Here is a 19296-nt window from a genome sequence, read left to right on the forward strand (position 1 = left end):
GGGGACTCTTCCTTTAATTTCAGCAGTAGAAATGTTGGAAGGATGCAGTGGCTGAGATCAAGCTAGGAAAAGAATGCCAAGTCAGGCCAAAGCCAGCTGGTGTCCTCCTAAGTGACAGCAGGGGGAAAAATGCCTGCAGAGTTGCAAGCTTTCTGCCTCAGAGGAGAACTTTTTGTGCCATAAGGTGAACGCCTCAGCCACCCTGGGTTCCAGGGATAGGAATTAACTTCTAGCAATTTTGTTGTAGGGGTGACTAAAAATGACTGTCTCCGTTGTTAGGTCTTGTAACTCCTTTTTCCACTTAGATGGACCTGACTTACTGACCAGCTTGTCTCCAGATGGTCCCTGAAGTATGAGACCCATTAAACCTGGAGGCAGAGAGATTGCTCCCATTATACCATCTTTGGGGGCAATTCTGCTGCACAGATTCTCAAGGGCAACTCCAGAGATCTTGAGAACTTTTGGATCATAGATAAGATAAAACCCCTAAGGAGAGACCCAGGCCCTCATCATTTACTGTGACAAACCCACAGACTCTATGGCTTTTCCTTACATTGTTCTGGGGGTGGGGTGGGGATGGGAGTGGTGGTGGGGAGGTCCCTGTTGCTCACCAGAGCCAGGACAGTAGACATTTGGTCAAAGATGCCAGAGTAACCGATTCCTGGTCCACTTGGCCAAGATTTAAGAGTTAATAAATTCCTCAAACAACTTCAGTCCAGAGAAAAGCCCAGCAATGGTAAGAATCAGATTCAAAAGGTAGCATGATAAAAGAAAAAGCTATTTCAGGGTCTGTGTTAATGAGGACATCACACGAAGTTTTCTCAGAAAAGGTTTTCCCAGAGGCTTTATAGGTTTTTTAAATTAATCAACATTTAACATTCAGCATCCCACGGATTTCACATCTGCCACTGATTTTCTTACTAATTGGAAAAGCTGTTGGTGGAGGAACTGTTATATGTTTGCACTGTCCAAATTAGGGCATAATTAGAAGGCAGGGTATATACTAAAGTGCGGCAAGGCTGATAAGACAGTGCTTACAGCAACAGAAGAATCTTCCTTCTCCTAGATGCTTGAGCTCATTTCTACTAGAGTCCTATGTGAGTGTAGGTACAAATCCCTTTGGACAGTTGGCTGGTCGTTGTTTGAAACCATACAGTCTTCAGAGAGGAGACTTGCCCTCTGAAGTCTTTTAGCCTGAAAATCCCATGGAGAATATTGCAGCCATGCAATACCTGTTCTCAGGTGTAATCAGGTGAAACCTTGTACCATTTCCATTACTACCTAATAGTACTTTGAAATGCTTCTAGATATGCATCTTAAGGGGTCTCTTCTCTCTGTGGACCCTCCAGCCTGGCAGGGGCCAAACAGGTCCAGGCTATCGTGGAGACCAAGGCAGGGGCCAAGCTGGCTGTCATATGACCCCAGTGTAGTTCCTGCCATGATTGCTCAGCCATTTTGTCTTTATGATCTTACTTAGGCACTGAAGACAGTCTGCTGATTCAATTTAGAACAAATAAAGAGTATGAGCTGTTTGGCTAACACATAGTAGTTCGTCCTAGAAGGTAACAAGGGAGATATAAAGTATTTCCCTTGTCCACAGAAAGTAACTATCTTACTGAAGAAATAAAGCAGATACTGAAAGCCAATACAAGATAGGATAGGAGTAGTTGGTCAAAATGAGGCCACTGTGAGGTTTCTGAAGCCAGAGCCCCTGCCTCTGCCTTGGAAGACAGCAGTGACACTGATGAGAACTTGTAGACCTTGAAGAAAGGTGGAACTCCTGTGGGATCCCTGCTTCCATGTGGTTCTGGTCCCTTTATAGAAGGAAATCGCCATGGCATAGACATGTCACAGTCATGACATGTGGGTCCCAGATGATACCAGCATGTTGTTAAATACAGTAATTGCCATTGCCCCCTCTTGGGGAATCCCCGTCCACTGTCAACCAAAGCAACCTATAGCCATCTGCAATCTCCGTAGCAATACCCTGATCCTCTAAGCCTGTGGACCTTTCCTCCAGCTTCATGGCTTTGACCACATTCACAAGCAGATTCTTTGCTCCAATGACCTCTGCCTGCTTACCCACATTGAGTGGGTTTGCACAGTGTCACATACACCCGGCCATTCTTTAGGCCAGGCGTATTCAAAGTCCACCAGGACTAGAGACAAGTGATTGTGGAGACACTGGCAAACCACAGGGCACAGGCTCCTTCTATAGAAAGAAGCCACCACTCAGCTCCAACCACATGGAAATGTGGACTGAGCATTGCCAGACCTTTCTGATTTCTCAAAAGAAATTGGAACACTGGATTTATACAGGAAATTTGCCAATTTTGGAAATGTTCAAAACAAATTCAAAACTTTCAAAAACCGCAAGTCAAACAAAAGAACACACACACAAACTTGTACTGTATTCATTCTCCGTGTGGCCCAGATGGAATCTGCCTTGGGCTGATGATCCCAGTCTCAACAGACACAAACAGAAAGTACCAACAGAATTTAGACATGGGTGATTTTGACGTAAGCTGGGAGAATCATGGAAGAAGAAGGACCATGATAATCTTGTTGCTTTGTACATGATCTCTGGTGTTCTGTTTTGTTTTTTTAAAGAAAACATAGGGTTTTTTGTTTTTTTTTACTTTATATATTTATTTATTTTTGGCTGCGTTGGGTCTTTGTTGCTGTGCTCGGGCTTTCTCTAATCGTGGCGAGCGGGGGCTACTCTTCGTTGCGGTGAGCGGGCTTCTCATTGCACTGGCTTCTCTTGTTGTGGAGCACGGGCCCTAGGTGCACGGGCTTCAGTAGTTGTGGCACGTGGGCTCAGTAGTTGTGGCTCACGGGCCCTAGAGCATAGGCTCAGTAGTTGTGGTGCATAGGCTTAGTTGCTCTGTGGCACGTGGGATCTTCCTGGAACAGGGCTCGAACCCGTGGCCCCTGCATTGGCAGGTGGATTCTTAACCACTGTGCCACCAGGGAAGGCCCTGGTGTTCTGTTTATTATTCACTTTGCCCATTCTTAAGTTGGGGATTTTTTGAAAATTATGAAATATTTTTAATTTTGAAAATATTCCATTAATATAGTGCCTTATTAAGTCTCTGTTCCTAGAAAGCTGTTCCTGGCAGTTCATGCATGTTACTTTATGCTGTAATATGTTGCGACAGAGGTAAACAAATCCATGAGGCAAAGCATAATTTTTAAAACTCAGGAATTTTAGCACATATCATTTAAAAACTCTGCTAGAGTGACAACTGCTAAAAGAACATTTACTCTCGGAAGACGTATCTGTAGCTGACTGTTGCCTTAAGGAACTGGAACTGCCTCATTTTTACGAAGATTTGTACATGAAATAAGATTACATTGACATTCCAAAGGTAGTTATGAAATGTTCTTTTATACAACGATGAAGTCATGCTTCTATAATAGCCTCCATCTTTCTTTTTGTATAATATTTTTAAGGGACAAAGCTGCTTTAAAATTTTTATAACGGTCATAATTACATACTAGACAAAGGGATTCATTTTCTGTGGTATATTTTAAATTTTATTTTTCACTAAAAACAATTTATACAGAGTAAAATTCACCCTGTTTTGTGTATAGCTCTATGAGTTTTGATAAACACACATAGCTATGTAACCTCTGGTGCCATTTTGATGTCATAAGTCAAATATAAAGACAGTCTCACATACAGATGGCCAACAGGCACATGAAAAGATGCTCAACATCATTAATTATTAGAGAAATGCAAATCGAAACTACGAGATACCACCTCACACCAGACAGAACGGCCATCACTAAAATGTCTACAAATAACAAATGCTGGAGAGGATGTGGAGAAAAGGGAACCCTCCTACACTGCTGGTGGGAATGTAAGCTGGTGTAGCCACTATGGAAAATAGTATGGAGGTTCCTCAAGAAAACTAAAAATAGAGTTGCCATATGATCCAGCAATCCCACTCTTGGGCATATATCCAGATAAAACTCTAATTCAAAAAGATACGTGCACCCCTATGTTCACATCAGCACTATTCATGATAGCCAAGACATGGAAGCAACCTAAATGTCCATCGACAGATGAACGAATAAAGATGATGTGGTATGTATATACAATGGAATACAAATCAGCCATAAAAAAGAATGAAATTTTGCCATTTGCAGCAACATGGATGGGCCTAGAGATTGTCATACTGAGTGGAGTAAGTCAAAAAAAGAAAGACAAATACCATATAGTATCACCTATATGTGGAATCTAAAATATGACACAAATGAACCTATCTACAAAACAGAAACAGATTCACAGACAAAGAGAACAGACTTGTGGCTGCCAAGGTTGGGGGTGGTAGGGGAGGGCTGGAGTGGGAGTTTGGGGTTAGCAGATGCAAACTATTACATATAGAATGGATAAACAACAAGGTCCTACTGTATAGCAGAGGGAACTATATTCAATACCCTGTGATAAACCATAATGAAAAAGAATATAAAAAAGAATGTATACATCTGTATGACCGAATCACTTTGCTATACAGCAGAAATTAACACAACATTGTAAATCAACTATACTTCAAAAAAAAAGACAGTCTCAAACCTTGATTCATCAATTGATTCAATTAATTCTTTTCTCTCATACAATCAGTTAGCTCCTCAAATGGACCAGGCATTGGGAATATAAAGAAGCACAGACATGGCCACGGCTTTCTGTTTTTAGATGAGCCAGATATCTAAAAGGGACAATGCAGTAAATAAAATAAACTGCTGTAAAGGATATCTATGCAGATAGCATCTCATTTATTCACTTAACTAATAGAATCTGATCCACCAGAATGTAACTGTGGGCAGGAGAGTCCGGAGCAAGCTCAGACGCCAGCCAGGGAGTGACTAGATACAGAGAGGCAAGTGCCGTGCTGGGGAAGGGCGGAGATCTGTGGGAAGAGCCTGGGGTCTGGACAGAGCTACATCTCATGCCGGGAGCAGAGGGTAGGGTGTGCTGGGGAAGGCATAAAGGCTCTTACTGCATTCCTTGTGCAATTCGTCCAGCACAGCCCAGTTCTGGTGGGGTTGAGGAAATCTTCACTGAGAGGTATAGACATTGCTTTGTAGATTGATTTATGACTGGTTAATATGTGTGAGAAAATGTGTGAGAGAGCATTTCCACTAAACTACAATCCAAGAAAGCTTCTGTTTTTCATGCTCCAATCTGGCACAGAAAAATGGCTGTCTTGCTGACAGGGAGCCCACGATCCATGCCCTGGCAGAGTCCGGAAAGCCATTTATTAGTAGGGGGAGGACAGAGAACAGACCTGGGTGTCTGGTACCAGCCACCCTGCCCGGCCGCCTGCTGGCCCAGCTCCAGGTGCTGATAGCCTGAGACTCTGGGCCCGTGATGAAGCAGACACTGGCAGGGTTCACTCCCAGCCAGCCATGGGGTGCTGAGATAAGAGGGCCTAATGGGCTGCCTTGGTTACTCTAACAATCTCAAGGCAGGCAGACAAAGGTCAGAAGGCAGCCAGGGTTAAAGGTTCCCTGGACTGGAGTGCTTGTTTTTGTCCAGAGCCATTGGCAGGGTCTTTGGTATCTTCCACCATGCTGGGTAGTGTTCATCAGCTGACAAAGGGGACAGTTACTTTAAAGGACGGGAAGTTTATTGGCTCGGATTCTGTTGCCTGCTCACTCCCCATCTCTCCATTACACATGAGTGGAAATCTCCACCTCAAGCCTATGACTTGCCTTCATCCTCTTTTGCCCCCAGCCACAGCTTTGCAATTTCATCTGTGTTGCCCTGTATATCTAGATGCTGGATGCTTTGCAAAGCATGAAGCCAGCCTTAGAGTCGGCCTCGGCACTCTTGACATTTGGGGCTGGGTAATTCTGCGTGAGGGCTGTCCTGTGCATTACAGGAGGTTTAGCAGCGTCCCTGACCTCTACCCACCGGATGACAGTAGCACTCCCTCTAGTTATAGCAACCAAAAATGACTCCAGATTTTCAAATTATTATCAAATGTGTCCCTAGGGGGCAAAATTGCCCCTTGTTGAGAAACACTCAGACCTGGGTTATAATCCCAGCTCTGCCACTTGTTAAGTTTCTTCGCCTCTCTGAATCCCAGTATCCTTGTCCATAAAATATTTTCTATGGTTGTTATAATAACTGGAAAACTCTAAGGTTGATTAATTCCTGGCATGCGGAATATCTTCCAAAGGCAGCTATTATTACCATTTCAGTACTCTATGAATTTTCCTAATTTTATTTTGTTGTAATTCCAGATTTCTGGTGACCAAAGTGTTCAAGAAGAACTGTGGAACTGACAGAAATTTCCTTGGCTCTGTCCCTGGCCGTGTAAAGAAGCCTGGCTTGGATTGCATCACCTAAAAGTATAGTTTGGGGTCTCTCTCTGGGAAAGCTGCTGTTTTCAACATTCCTGTAGAATGTTATCAGCAGCCCTGTGAGTATAAAGAGACTTTGGCCTTGTTACTGCTGGCTCTAGGATTTGAACTGCCTCCTTCACTTCCCATTATGAGCATGTAGGTCACTGATGGTTCCTGAAGCCAAGGTCTGAATCCCCAGCCTTTGGGATTCAGGGCTTAGGACAGACGCAAACTGATTTAGTAGTAGCATTTGTAAAGGGTTTGTGAAGAGGGAACTATTTCTTGGAATAAGTTATAATTTTGGGAAAATGACCATTTAGCATTGCTGATCAGGGTTTAAGGAATGTTCCCCCTTTCCCTCCACCACTCCGTCCCATATTCTCTTCTCTCTCATTCTGAGATTATGAACATTTTTATACAATTACATTGAAAAGCATTCTTCAAGAAATTAATGTTCTTCTCTTGGCTGATTTATAGGAAAAGGAAAAGGGGAAGAGGCATAGAAAGAGGAGACCTATTTTGTGGTTCATCGAAAGTATGAGGTAACATGTGAGAAATTCTCCTCCCTCTTCTCTCTCTTCCCACCCACCCTTGTCCTTTCTATAAACACCTTTTTATTTGTTCTATGACAGGCGATGCAGAATGATATGTACAGACCTAGGACATAATAACTGAACTAAATAAGAATAGCGAAATCAATTACTCAATTACATTGGAGTGAGCCACATGTCAACCATAAGTGTACACTTCAGTTGCACACAGATTTTGGTTAAAGTTTTATTTCTTTGGAAGAATATGAGTGTGAGGTACCTAGGACCCAAACAGGAATAAGACAATCTGGGTACCCAAGAAGTAGAGAAACTAATTGGGAGAGAATAAATAATAGAGTTACTGATAAGATTAAATTAGAAAATTGACTGAAAAGAGATTAGAACAGTGATCACACAGAGTAAGTGGTTAATAGATTTTAGGAGAAGGAGAAAAGGAAGCAGAGGGGGAAGGAAGGAAGGAAGGGAGGGAGGAAGGAAGCAAGGATCCTATACATTAGTATACATTAAATGACAAATGAGGGGCATAGGTAATTCTTTAGGAATTTAGAGAAAACTCCAGGGCATGGGTTATTCAAAGAAAGCTCCTTGAGGCAAACATGGAGAGACATATGAAATGTCAAGTAGTGAGTCGAAACAGAGGTCTCAGTTTAGCCAACAACTTAAATATTTCTAAGAGATAAACCCTCATCAGGAAATATTCTACTAAACATGAATTCTCTTGAATTGCTAACAATTCTCTTCTGAGCTCCTTGAACTATCAAGCTAATGAAGGACAATAAAAACCACTGCCTCTTAGTGTCTTAAACTGTGTATTTTTAGAACACAGGCATAAGATTTGCCTACGTAGTGAGTATTCCATGTCTGATGGAAAGACCAAGGCATGTGTAGGAAAGGGGCACAGCTATCTTCCCTCAAGGCAACCAAAAAGAGCTGAGACATGCCCTTATTTACCCACCCTAAGCTGGTGGCCATGAATTTCTCTCGTGTAGGGTTGTAAGTTCTTTAAGTCACTACCTGCTGCATAAGTAGTAGCTCCTTATATTGTTCCTAAGTTTACCTCGTTTGGACTCTCAGATTCATATCTGAATCCCTAAACATTCCAGTTCCCATATAAAGAAAAATATCTCCAAGTCTTTCATTTCCCCATGGGCTGGAATGGTTGTTTCTTGCCCAAATATGTTTTTAGAATCAACTGGGATCAAGTCTTCATTTCTATTTAGGGCAAGAGGAAGGAGGATGTTCCTAGACCTTGGCACATTTGAGAAAATGAGATGATAGCAAGCCTGGACCCAGCAATATGAGGCCCTGTGTGAGGTCAGTAATTTGGAATTCCTTCAACTGATATATTCTTCGTGTATTTATTTGACCTTTACTTAGAAGGGTGAGGAAATATTGATTTTTTTTAATTAATAAAAATAGCTTTCTTTAGTGCTCAAAATTAAGACCTGATTATATGTGAAGTATGTAAAATTACTTATTTTCTTTTTAACTGTTTGTAATTGCCTTGGAATTTCCCTTTTCTGGACTAATTTCTTGGGAAGCATGTTATCTAAACTTTAAATAATAAAATAATCACGTATTCTCAGTAAACAGCTCTCTGGTGCAGTTGTGATGGGCATATAGCCCTTTGGGAGGAGTGGTATTTATAGTTCTGCTTGAGAAGTTGTGTACTTTGTGGGAAGCAGGACCTATTTATATTTTACCAACGTGATCTGGGATCTAGACAGCAATCCAAATTAATAGGTGCCACGTTTTCAACGTCTTCTGCCCAGTTGGCCTGGCAGTGGACCCAGCTCTGGATGACCAACTGGGCCGGACTCTGGAGGTCCCAGTGTCAGTTACTCTGGGCTCCTCTCTGGCCATTCCTTGAGGGCTCACTATTTGGGAATTGCTCACAAGTGACTGGCCCCTCCCAATGATAGATAATTCCATTGTGACCCTATCACATCTTCCATGGTTTTAAAAATTCAAGTTACTTCTCTCATCGTGTACTTTTCCCTTCAAATTGTATTAGTCATCCTATTCATTTTGGAGATTACTCATCCTGCCCACAATCTGCTTTTACTCTGGTGGTTTACTTTATAATATTTGATACTGGGACAATAGGATGTAATAAAGACAGTCTTTGACTTCAGAAACTTAGGGTGATTCTAAGTGACCTTTAAAACCTTCTGTGGAGTCTGGTGGGGGCAGGACAAATTATACCTCTGCCCTTGGAAAAATCACTTAAATTGCTCCTACATTCCATTCAAGGCCTTATAACTCTACATGATTTGTCCCCTGTTTATCTTTGACCTCTTGTCCCATCACTCTGCCTCATTCGCTCTATGTTAACCAAAGGGGTTTTCTTTCCATTCCTTAAAAATGGCAAGCTCATTTTCAACTCAGAGTTTTCTTTTTTCTTTTTTTGGTCTGGAACACTGTTCCCAGGTTTCTACCTTGTTCATTCTCTTACTTCATTTAGATGTCTACGTAGCTACCATCACCTCAGAGAAGCCTTTCCTCACCACTCTGTCTAAGCAAGTCACCAGCCTCACACTCATTCACTCATTCCAATGTCTTACTCATTCCAACGTCTTACTGGTCTTCTAGGACCTGAAATATCATCTTGACTTTTTCTTCTTTCATTATCACTATTTGATGTTATAGTATATATTTATTTTTGTTGACTGTTTTCTCTTCTAGAATATAATCTCACCTGGGGCAGGATTTTTTATCTGTTTTACCTACTACTGTGTCTCTAGTATTATATCTCTATATATCTATATATATCTAGTATATATATATCTAGTATTATATCTCTATATATCTATATATATCTCTATATATAGCCAAAAGAGGTAAAGTTAGGAACAATTTAAGGAATTAATATAAAGAATATAGTAGGTAGTTACCTAAAGAACTTACAGCCTCACAATGGGAAAAATTTATGGCCACCAGCTTCGAGTAGGTAAACAAAGGAGACTGTGGTATTTCAGGGGGGTTTCTGGCTCTTTCTGATTCCTGGCTTACAGTAGGTGCTTAACAATATTTTCACATAAATGATTAAATACTTCAAATTAAGAGTTGGAACTAGATAATTTCTAATGTCTTCTCTAATTCTAAAATTTTATGTGTCTTTAAAATCTTAGAAGTGTCATCAATTTAGTGAAATAGGATGTCTTTGGAATTCCTATGAGATCCTAGACTAGAGGAGTTCCATCCATTTCATATTGACAAGAGAGAATGCTTAGGGAAGGAATAAGCTTGTGTCTCTTATTTTCTTTTCCGGGAAGACATAAAAAAAGAGTCAGGAAGACATAAAAAAGAGAGTGTTTTAATAGTGGAAACTGGGCTAAAACATAGAAGGTGTGCTCTATACTCTTCAAAGTGCCCGTGTTGGCAAACACGTAGAGAAGTTTGAGAGTTAACAGCTGTCACCAGGGCCCCAGGCAGAGTTGCAGAGAAGGTCAGGCTTGTGTTCTGCATTCCAACCCACCTTTTTCTTTCTGAGTCCACTTTTCTCCCCATTTATTGTACTCTAGCTATTGAATTTCCTTGTGCTGCATTTGCCTTCTAAATCTTTCCCCTCCCTGACTGCTCTACTGCTCTGCACAGAGATTTATTTTGTTTCTTTCTCACCCAGCTATAGTTCCAATCCCCTGATTGTCACGGTAGCCCAATTGATTAAAAACATTTATATTAAAGGGTCAATTGGACCTAAAGAAAATTTGCAGTTTGAAAAAATGGTCCAATGTCTTACTGGTCTTCTAGGACCTGAAATTCATGGAATTAGGATTGCAATCTGATATACATGCGTACACACACACACACACACACACACACACACACACACACACATCCTATTCCGCTGTTAAAGTTACCCTGCAGGCTGGGCGACAACAAACAAAGGCTCGCCTTGGTAGAAAGCCTAAGTGAGCAGTCATGGCTGTCTACATGCTAAGAGTAGAATATGCATGCTCATGTGTATCCTGATATTCCTGGGTTTGAAGGTATAATCTTTGACATTTTTCTAATCAGACCAAACTAGCAAATAATTGTTTTCAGAAAAGGGGATTTCTTAAGCATTGCAATTTTTATGGTCTTATGGAACAGACTACAGAAAAATGTACTCTGTGATTTAACAAAATAATTTAGTAACAATCCCTTAGAAGTCATCTTGACATGAAGCCAGAGCAGAGACCCTCATTCTCTCTTTGGCATTAAAGGATTTTATCCCTAATCCTGGATCCCATGGACAAGTGGTGATGATGAGTAGGACATATTTCAGCATCTATGTAACCTTTCCTGGAGAGTTTTGAGATGACCGAGGGGAGAGGGCCTACAATAAGACTGGGCTTTTAATTTGTCTCAGGGTCCTCATAATTTGGTGTATAAATGATGAAAGTGACATCACTTTTTCTCTCAAGATGCTTACATTTGAAAAAGGCAGTTATTTAAAAAGTGAGGCCAGTGTCCAGTGGCAGCCCTGGACGTGAGTGGGAATTGAGTTTCAGTACAGAGCCCTGTAGCAGTGACTCAAAATCTAGTGCAGTTGGGGTGTGAGCAGTGAACACAGGACAAAGCACTATGGCATTTCCCTTGGATTTAAAGTAGACCTAGGATCAGAATTTCTAGGGAAAAGGCCCAGAAATCTACATTTTTAATGAACACCCCAGGTGACTGTGATGCACAGTCAGATCTAAGATTACTTCCTGTAAGCACCTCTTCTAGTGGAGCAGACAAAGGCTGGGGAATATGTGTACTGATTCCTAGAATCATAGGGAATATGATCCCTAGAAAATAGGGAAAGGCTCTGCATGAGTTTGCAGCAGGGGATTATAGTACACAAGAGGTCTTGCATAGCTGTGGGGCAGAAGTGGGACCGTCTTTAGAAGATGTTTTTTAAAAATCAGCTTATTGAATTTATTGAGGTGTAATTTACATGCAATAAAATACATAAATTTTACTATACAGTTTGGTGAGTTTTGAAAAAAATATTTATATTCATCTGTATAACAACTACCCTAATGATGCTCTGGAACAGTTCCAACACACGTAAAATTTCCTACATGCTACTATGCAGTCAATCCCCTTACCAAGTGGATCCGCACTCCAGGCAACCACTATTCTTGCTTGCATCAGTTTAGATTAGTTTTGCCTGCTCTTGAAATCTGTATATATTCACAGTATATATTCTTTTGTGTCAGGCTCTTTTTCCTCAGCATAATGTTTTTGAAATTAAACTATGTTGCATCCATGAGTAATTTGTTCCTTTCTATATCTGAGTAGTATTCCATTGTATGAGTGTGGATGGACATGTGGGAATTTTCCAGTTTTGTGCTATTATGAATAAAGTTTCTATAAATATTTTATATGCTTTTTCAAGCTTTTTGTGGACACATGTTTTCATTTCTCTTGAGTAAATACCTAACAGTAGAACTGCTGGATCATGCAATTGGTACATGTTTAACATTGTAAGAAATTGTAAGAAATTTTGTAAGAAATTGTAAGAAATTTTCTGTACCTTTTTGCATTCCCACCAGCAGTGTAAGAGAGTTTCAGATGCTTGACGTTCTTGACAACACTTGGTATTGTCATCCTTTTTAATTTTAGCCTTTCTAGTGACTATACAGTATCTCATTTTGTTGTAATTTGTACTTCTCTAATGACTAATGGTGTTGAGGATTTATTTTCAAGTGTCTGCCATGTGTATATTTTCTCTTGTGAAATACTGGTTCAAACATTTTGCCTATTTATTTTTGGGGTTGTTTGCCTTCTTATAATTGAGTAGAGTCCTTTATATATTCAGGATATAAATTCCTTGTCAGAAATACCTGCTGTGAATATTTTATGCTGTCTGTGGCTTGCCTTTTATTTTCTTAATGTTATCTTTTTTAAGAGAAAAAGATTTTTGCTTAAATCTAAGTTATCTTTTTTTCCTTTTAGTGTTTGGGAATTTTGTGTCCTAACTACAAAAATTTTTGCTTACAATCCAAGGTCACAAATATTTTTATCATAAGCTTTATTCTAGAAGTTTCATATATTAGACTTTTACATATAGGTCTATGATCCATCTTGAATTAACTTTTATTATGATCTAGCAAAATTTCTTTTATCCACAGTTTTAGTCCGGATTCTCCAGAGAAATCGAACAAACAGGATATCTATACCTTTATCTATATCTCTATCTAAATCTATATCTATATATCTAGATCTAGATTTATTTTAAGAAATGGCTCATGTGATTGTGGAGGCTTGGTGAGTTAAAAATCTGATGGGGGAGGCTGGCAGGCTGGAGACTCAGAGAAGAGTTGCAGTTCAAGTCCAAAGACTGCTGGCTGAATTCTTCTTGCTCAGGGGAGGTCAGTCTTCATCCTATTAAGGCCTTCAACTGATTGGATGAGGCCCACCTACATTATGGAGGGCAATGTGCTTCACTAAAATTCCATGGATTTAAATCCTATTCTCATGCAAAAAACACCCTCACAGAAACATCTAGAATAATGTTTGACCACATACCTGGGTACCATGGCCCAGCCAAGTTAACACATAAAAATAACCATTACATCCACACAGATATCCAGTTGTTTTAGGGCCACTTGTTGAAAATACTATTCTTTTCCCACTGAATTACTTTGGGAAATTTGTCAAAAATCAATTGGCCATATATGTGTGGGGGTCTATTTTTGGACTCTATTCTGCTCCATTGATCCATAAATCTATCCTTAAACCAATACAACTGTCTTGATTTCTGTAGTTTTGCAGCAAATCATGAACTCAAGAGATGTAAATCTTCCAATTATTTTCCTCTTTTTAAAAATTATTTTGGCTTTTTTAGATCCTTTGCACTTCTATATACATTTTCAAATCAGCATGCTACTGTCTTAAAAAATAAAATCCTGTCAGGAATTTGACTGGGATTGTATTGAAGCTACAGGTGAATTTGGGACAAGTGACATCTTAACAATATTGAATTTTTCAATCCATAAAAATGGTTTACTTCTCTGTTTTTTAGGTCTTCTATTTCTCTGAGTAATAACATAAGAGAATGGAATTATACTTTATTTGCATACATCACCTGCTTTTTAACAAAAATATCAAGAACATCTTTCTATTAAATAATTTCTGCAGCATTATTTTTTAAATTAATTTTTTAAATTAAATTTATTTATTTTTGGCTGTGTTGGGTCTTTGCTGCTGTGAATGGGCTTTCTCTAGTTGTGGTGAGCGGGGGTTACTCTTTGTTGAGGTGCACGGGCTTCTCATTGAGGTGGCTTCTCTTGTTGTGAAGCATGGGCTCTAGGCGCGTGGGCTTCAGTAGTTGTGGCTCATGGGCTCTAGAGCGCAGGCTCAGTAGTTGTGGTGCACAGGCTTAGTTGCTCCGCGGCATGTGGGATCTTCCCGGACAAGGTCTTGAACCCATGTCCCCTGCATTGGCAGGCAGATTCTTAACCACTGTGCTACCAGGGAAGTCCCTTAAATTACTTTTAATGTGCATAGTTTTGCACATTATGGATATATCATACAAAATTTATTTAAACCAAGCTCCTATTATTGGATAACTTGGTTGTTCCACATTTTTCATTAAAAATTGCTGTGATATTCTCATATATTAATCTTTGTGCAACTAAGAATTTTTTTCTTTGTATAATTTTCTACAAGTGGAACTGTTGGGCAAGGGTGTCCTCTTTCAAGACAGCTTCCTGTTTTCATAATGACTTCTTCTTGGGCCTAAGCCTACAGGTTTTTACATGGTTGAACCAACTTATTTGGCAAAATTGCCACTTGTTCGATTTCCTCTAAGTTTTTTTAATCTGTTGGTGGATATATTTTGCAGAAAATTCTATTAAATATTCATATTGAATCAGGCAAAGACACCAAATATTATATTTGTTGGTATATTTGTTGCTTCTTGGTTTATTTGTTTTTCAGAGTTGATGTGGTCTGTGGGCTGCATCAGCCCATATGCATGGCTATTTGGCATTCATAGTGATGAAAAATATTAAACTGCCAACATCTAAAATCTGGGGGGTATCCCAGATAGCATATGGATTTTCAGGCTCTCTTGGAAAACTGGGAATTTGGGCCAGCATTCCTACATGATAGGAATTAGTGGCAAGGGGGTAATTACTTTAGATAGAACATCCCCTTTCCATTTTGTCATAGTTCTCACTCAGCCAGTGTCACTTGATTAGGACACAGCTTGACTCTTATAGGTATTTGGATTCACAACCCCTGATTTGGTAGGATAGAACCTATTAGAAAACTAATGCTAGCCATGTATAGGCATACCCTGCTTTACTACCCCAAACCATTGTCACATGGTGTCTGCATGCAGACATTGAAATTTCCCAGTGTCTATGACTAATATTTTGTCTCCTGCTTCCTTCTCCAAGAAATTCTAGACCTCCATCTGGTAACCTATCAGATTTATTCTTCCAAAAGGAAACTCCACTCTTCTGAGATACAGAACAGAGATTTTCTCTGTGCTTTAATAAACAAGTTTTTCTAGGTTCTTCTAGTTTCTCTAGAACTATACAAACATAATGTATCTATATAATGTCGCTCAGATTTTTTAGGTCTCAGTTTTAAGGGTATATTGAAGATACAGCTCTCACTTCTCAGTACTTTTTCACTCATGATACAATTATATTAGGATCAAATGATTAATGTGGGATGTTCTCTATTTCCATACCCTACCCAGCCAAAGAGAATTCTCTAATTACCAGATCAATTTCCCTATTCTTTTATTCCTACAAATAGGGATTCTTTTCTGCTAGGAGAGAGGTAAGGTCAATCTACATCATAAAGTGATGCAGAAAAGAGAGGGTGAGGAAAGCCAGAGAAAGGAGAATGAAGTGTTGAGAGACTTTATGGGGAATTGTGGATTGAAATTCTCTGGATTGGCAGCAAGGATGAGGGGGAGGGGTAGAAGACAAAAGGGAGTTTTAATAACTATTGTCATGGTCTTTGAATTTGGATACTCTTTACGGTTTTTAAGAAACATAAGGGTTTGAGTTCTTTTGAAATTACTTTTGGCTGTGGGAATATATTTCTTGACTGCATCCCTGCTCTGAGACCAAACTGTGTCTGCTCCAGGTTTATAAAGGTTATACAGGCTTATGAATAGGTTTTCCTTGTTCATATCCTTCTAAAATTGTGGTATGATTGTATTCATTTGCTGTTCATGAGATGGTAAGTACTGGACACCTGTTTAAACAGATTTAAGATTGTTCCTTCTGGCCAATAGTTTTGTTGTGTACTCTCTTTAAAAATAATCCAAGACCAAGACAATTGAGAGATAAATTTCTGTTCTCCTTTTCTGTTTATATTTCTCATTCTATGGTTTTTCTGAGATAGGGAGTCCACATTGAAGGTCATAATGCTTCTGGCTCTAGGGTTTAATTTCTAAAACACATCCCAGGTCAACTAGAGTGCTAGAGTTTATTACTTTTTAAAAACAAAACCCCTGCCAAGTGAAAGGAGAGAAGGGCATGTTTAGATGAAAGTGCTTGATGTTCGCTTTCTGCAGTTTGTTGACATTTTATTGCTCAGTGCAATTTTTCTACCCTTCAGGGCATTCTGCTGAATGGTTTCACAAGAACAGTACGATGAGGCTTCAAAGCGAGCCCCAGGTTTTAGCAACAATGCTCTTATTCCAGTTTATATAAGTCACATGTCCAAAACCTTGTATACATCTGAAGTTTTTCTCATAAACACTAATGCCCAGAAACTACGGTAAGCCATGTTAACAAGCCATATTAGGTATCACACACTAACATGGAAATAAACCAGGTAGTTCCAAGGTAATGACAGATTTTTGCAGAGGCTGTGGGGGGAAGAGAGGTGTACCTAAACTAGATTTTAGATTTACCGTAGTAAATTCATTCTGGGCTTTCTGTCACCAGTGGTCTGACAGTGCTGGCTGTCAGGTATGAATTTGTCATTAAGAATTGGCTATGTTGGTGTGATACCTTAAACATCGAATTATTACAAATACACCAACAAGATGATATAACCCTAGGAAGTCTGTCCTTCATGAGTCTTTATTCCGTAGGTCAAGGGAAATATGAGCAATTTATTACCTTTAAAGTGGTTCTCGTCTTATTAAACCACATTCATACCAATAAAACATGGCTTTATGAGGGGATCTACACTTTTATGGTTAAAAAATAAAGTGCCAATTCTTACTCTTAGCACTTGAAGTGCTATCTAATCCCTCTCTTACTATTATCTGCTTCGGGAGCTGACTTTTCCGCCCTCTTTCTATGTTTGTACTGGATTGGATTCTTGTCATGGTCAACAGGGTTAGTCCTAAAACTAGCATTTCTGAGAAGGTGGGCCCACAGAAACGAGTAGGCCTGGAGGAAGAAAGGCCTGGCATTAATGGTCGTCCCAACCTAAAAAATTTGGAATCTCATTCTCTGGAGGTTTATTAAAGAAAGTACATGCTTTCCTCTATCTGGAATGGTACACATGTGCTACTTCCTGCAAGCAATGAGAGGCAATAGATCTCTCAGGTCTCTGCCCAGCATACCATGCTTTTCTTTTTGATGTGTTTATTACGGAAAAGCAGGAGAAAGTGGTCTCTTACCTTACAATAAGAAGATCTAACAGCAGGCGGAGTGGGTAGAGTCACTTCATGGCTGACGGTTTCCAACAGGGTAATCCTCCAGGAACTAATGTCAGCCAAACCTGCAACATTTAGGAGACTGTGGGGTCTGAACTCATGTTTAGGAAACTGTTAATACGTATTTGAAACTCCATCTGACAGCCATTCTGCAATATTCATTGCACAACAGAGGAAATTTTCAGCCCTGGTTTTAAATTTTCTTCTCTCTTGCGGGCTTAGGGACGGACCTCAATGTTATTTTAACTTAGTTTCCTCCAGGCAAGGAGATTTACTTAATTAGGTAGCCAATCAAGAAACCCTGTGACTGAGCACTTAGTATCCTGCAGTCCATGTGGTCCTTATGGTTTGTGGTGTGTCTGGAAAACAAAAGGGGCACACAAGGGGATGCTCAGCCATTTAAAATGTCTAGGAGGAGGCTGAAGGATATGCAAATAAAGTAAGAATTTTAAGTGCCAAGATATAGTCTGGTAAAATGATCCTAAAATCAGAGGTGTGATTTTGCTTCGCTGTCAGAGTTTAAGTCCGGGAAGAAACAATGGCCAGGGATTCACTTGGAATGCTGCTTTTGGACATACAGGCAGAAAGCAGCACTTTCCATTCCCTTCTGATCACTCTGAAGCTTAAGGATGAATTGCTTCCTCCTGGGGACATCATTACAACCCAGCAGTTGTTCGGAGTATGAAATCATGGGATTCTTCTTGCAGATGTGTCTGCAGATCCAGATAAACAGGGAGGTTTGCAGCCATGATGTCAGGAATCCATTCAGACAGACTACAGTGGAATGGTTCCTTTCTCCTTGAAGTCTTTACAGGTTTTAGAAATTGGCTGTGACAATAAATCCTGCACAAAAAAGGTGGGCCTCCAGAAAGGCAACCACCATTAATAACATAATGACAAGTAACTTTCAATCTAACTTGTTATTTATTCCCTGTACCTGCTACTCATTGCCTGTAACAAATTTATGAAAATGTAAAATATATTTAAAAGTACATCTCTTTTAAAAAAGATGAATATAAGGGAAATAAATGCTACAAATAACAAGAGATAACTTGAGTAATTTATTAGCATGTTCTTAATTTATTAAGTCAAATATGGAAAATGTGAAGGAGAGACCTGGGGTGAGAGAAGGGAAGTGTGAATTATTCACCTGTGAGCAGCAAAATTTTTGCATAAGGGACAAGAAATGCAAAAAAGGGGAGGGGGTGGGTGGAGCTTAATGCAGAATGAAAGCTCCTTTCCATCTCTTATTGGGCATGTTTTTCTTTGAACTCAGGTGGCATGTTTTGCCTGTGTTACAGGGTGAGCTTTCCTCAATCACATACTGCCTCTCCCTGCCCCCACCAGCTTAAGAGAACAGAATATGGCTTTCTGTGATACAGCTCAAGGCGCGGAAGGAAATACATTCTTTTGGCACAAGTTACAGGAGACATACATACTAGCACCAAGTTCCTCTTTGCCAGGAGAAGACCCATACCCCTACCCACGTCCACCCACAGGGTCCTAAGCTGGGGGGAAGGCTGGGTGGGAAGTAGAGCCTCCCACCCAGCCTCTACTTTCTAAGGTAAGTAGAGAGAAAAGGATAACGCATGCTGAATGCTTACTCCAAGAGGAGGCTGAACCTTGAAGAGGGTGAAAGACTAAAAGGAGGTGTGTCCAAAGATGAAGGTCAAGGAGTGGTGTGTCGGTTAAGGTCATCTGACAAGCAGCCATCAAAATGGGACTAGAGGTGCAGGAGAGTGATTGAGGGACAGGCCTTGGGAAGGATGAAGGGGG

Source organism: Aethalodelphis obliquidens, unplaced genomic scaffold (assembly GCF_003676395.1).
Source record: "Aethalodelphis obliquidens isolate GAN/ISIS:26980383/991018 unplaced genomic scaffold, ASM367639v1 scaffold4, whole genome shotgun sequence".
NCBI lineage: Eukaryota > Metazoa > Chordata > Mammalia > Artiodactyla > Delphinidae > Aethalodelphis > Aethalodelphis obliquidens.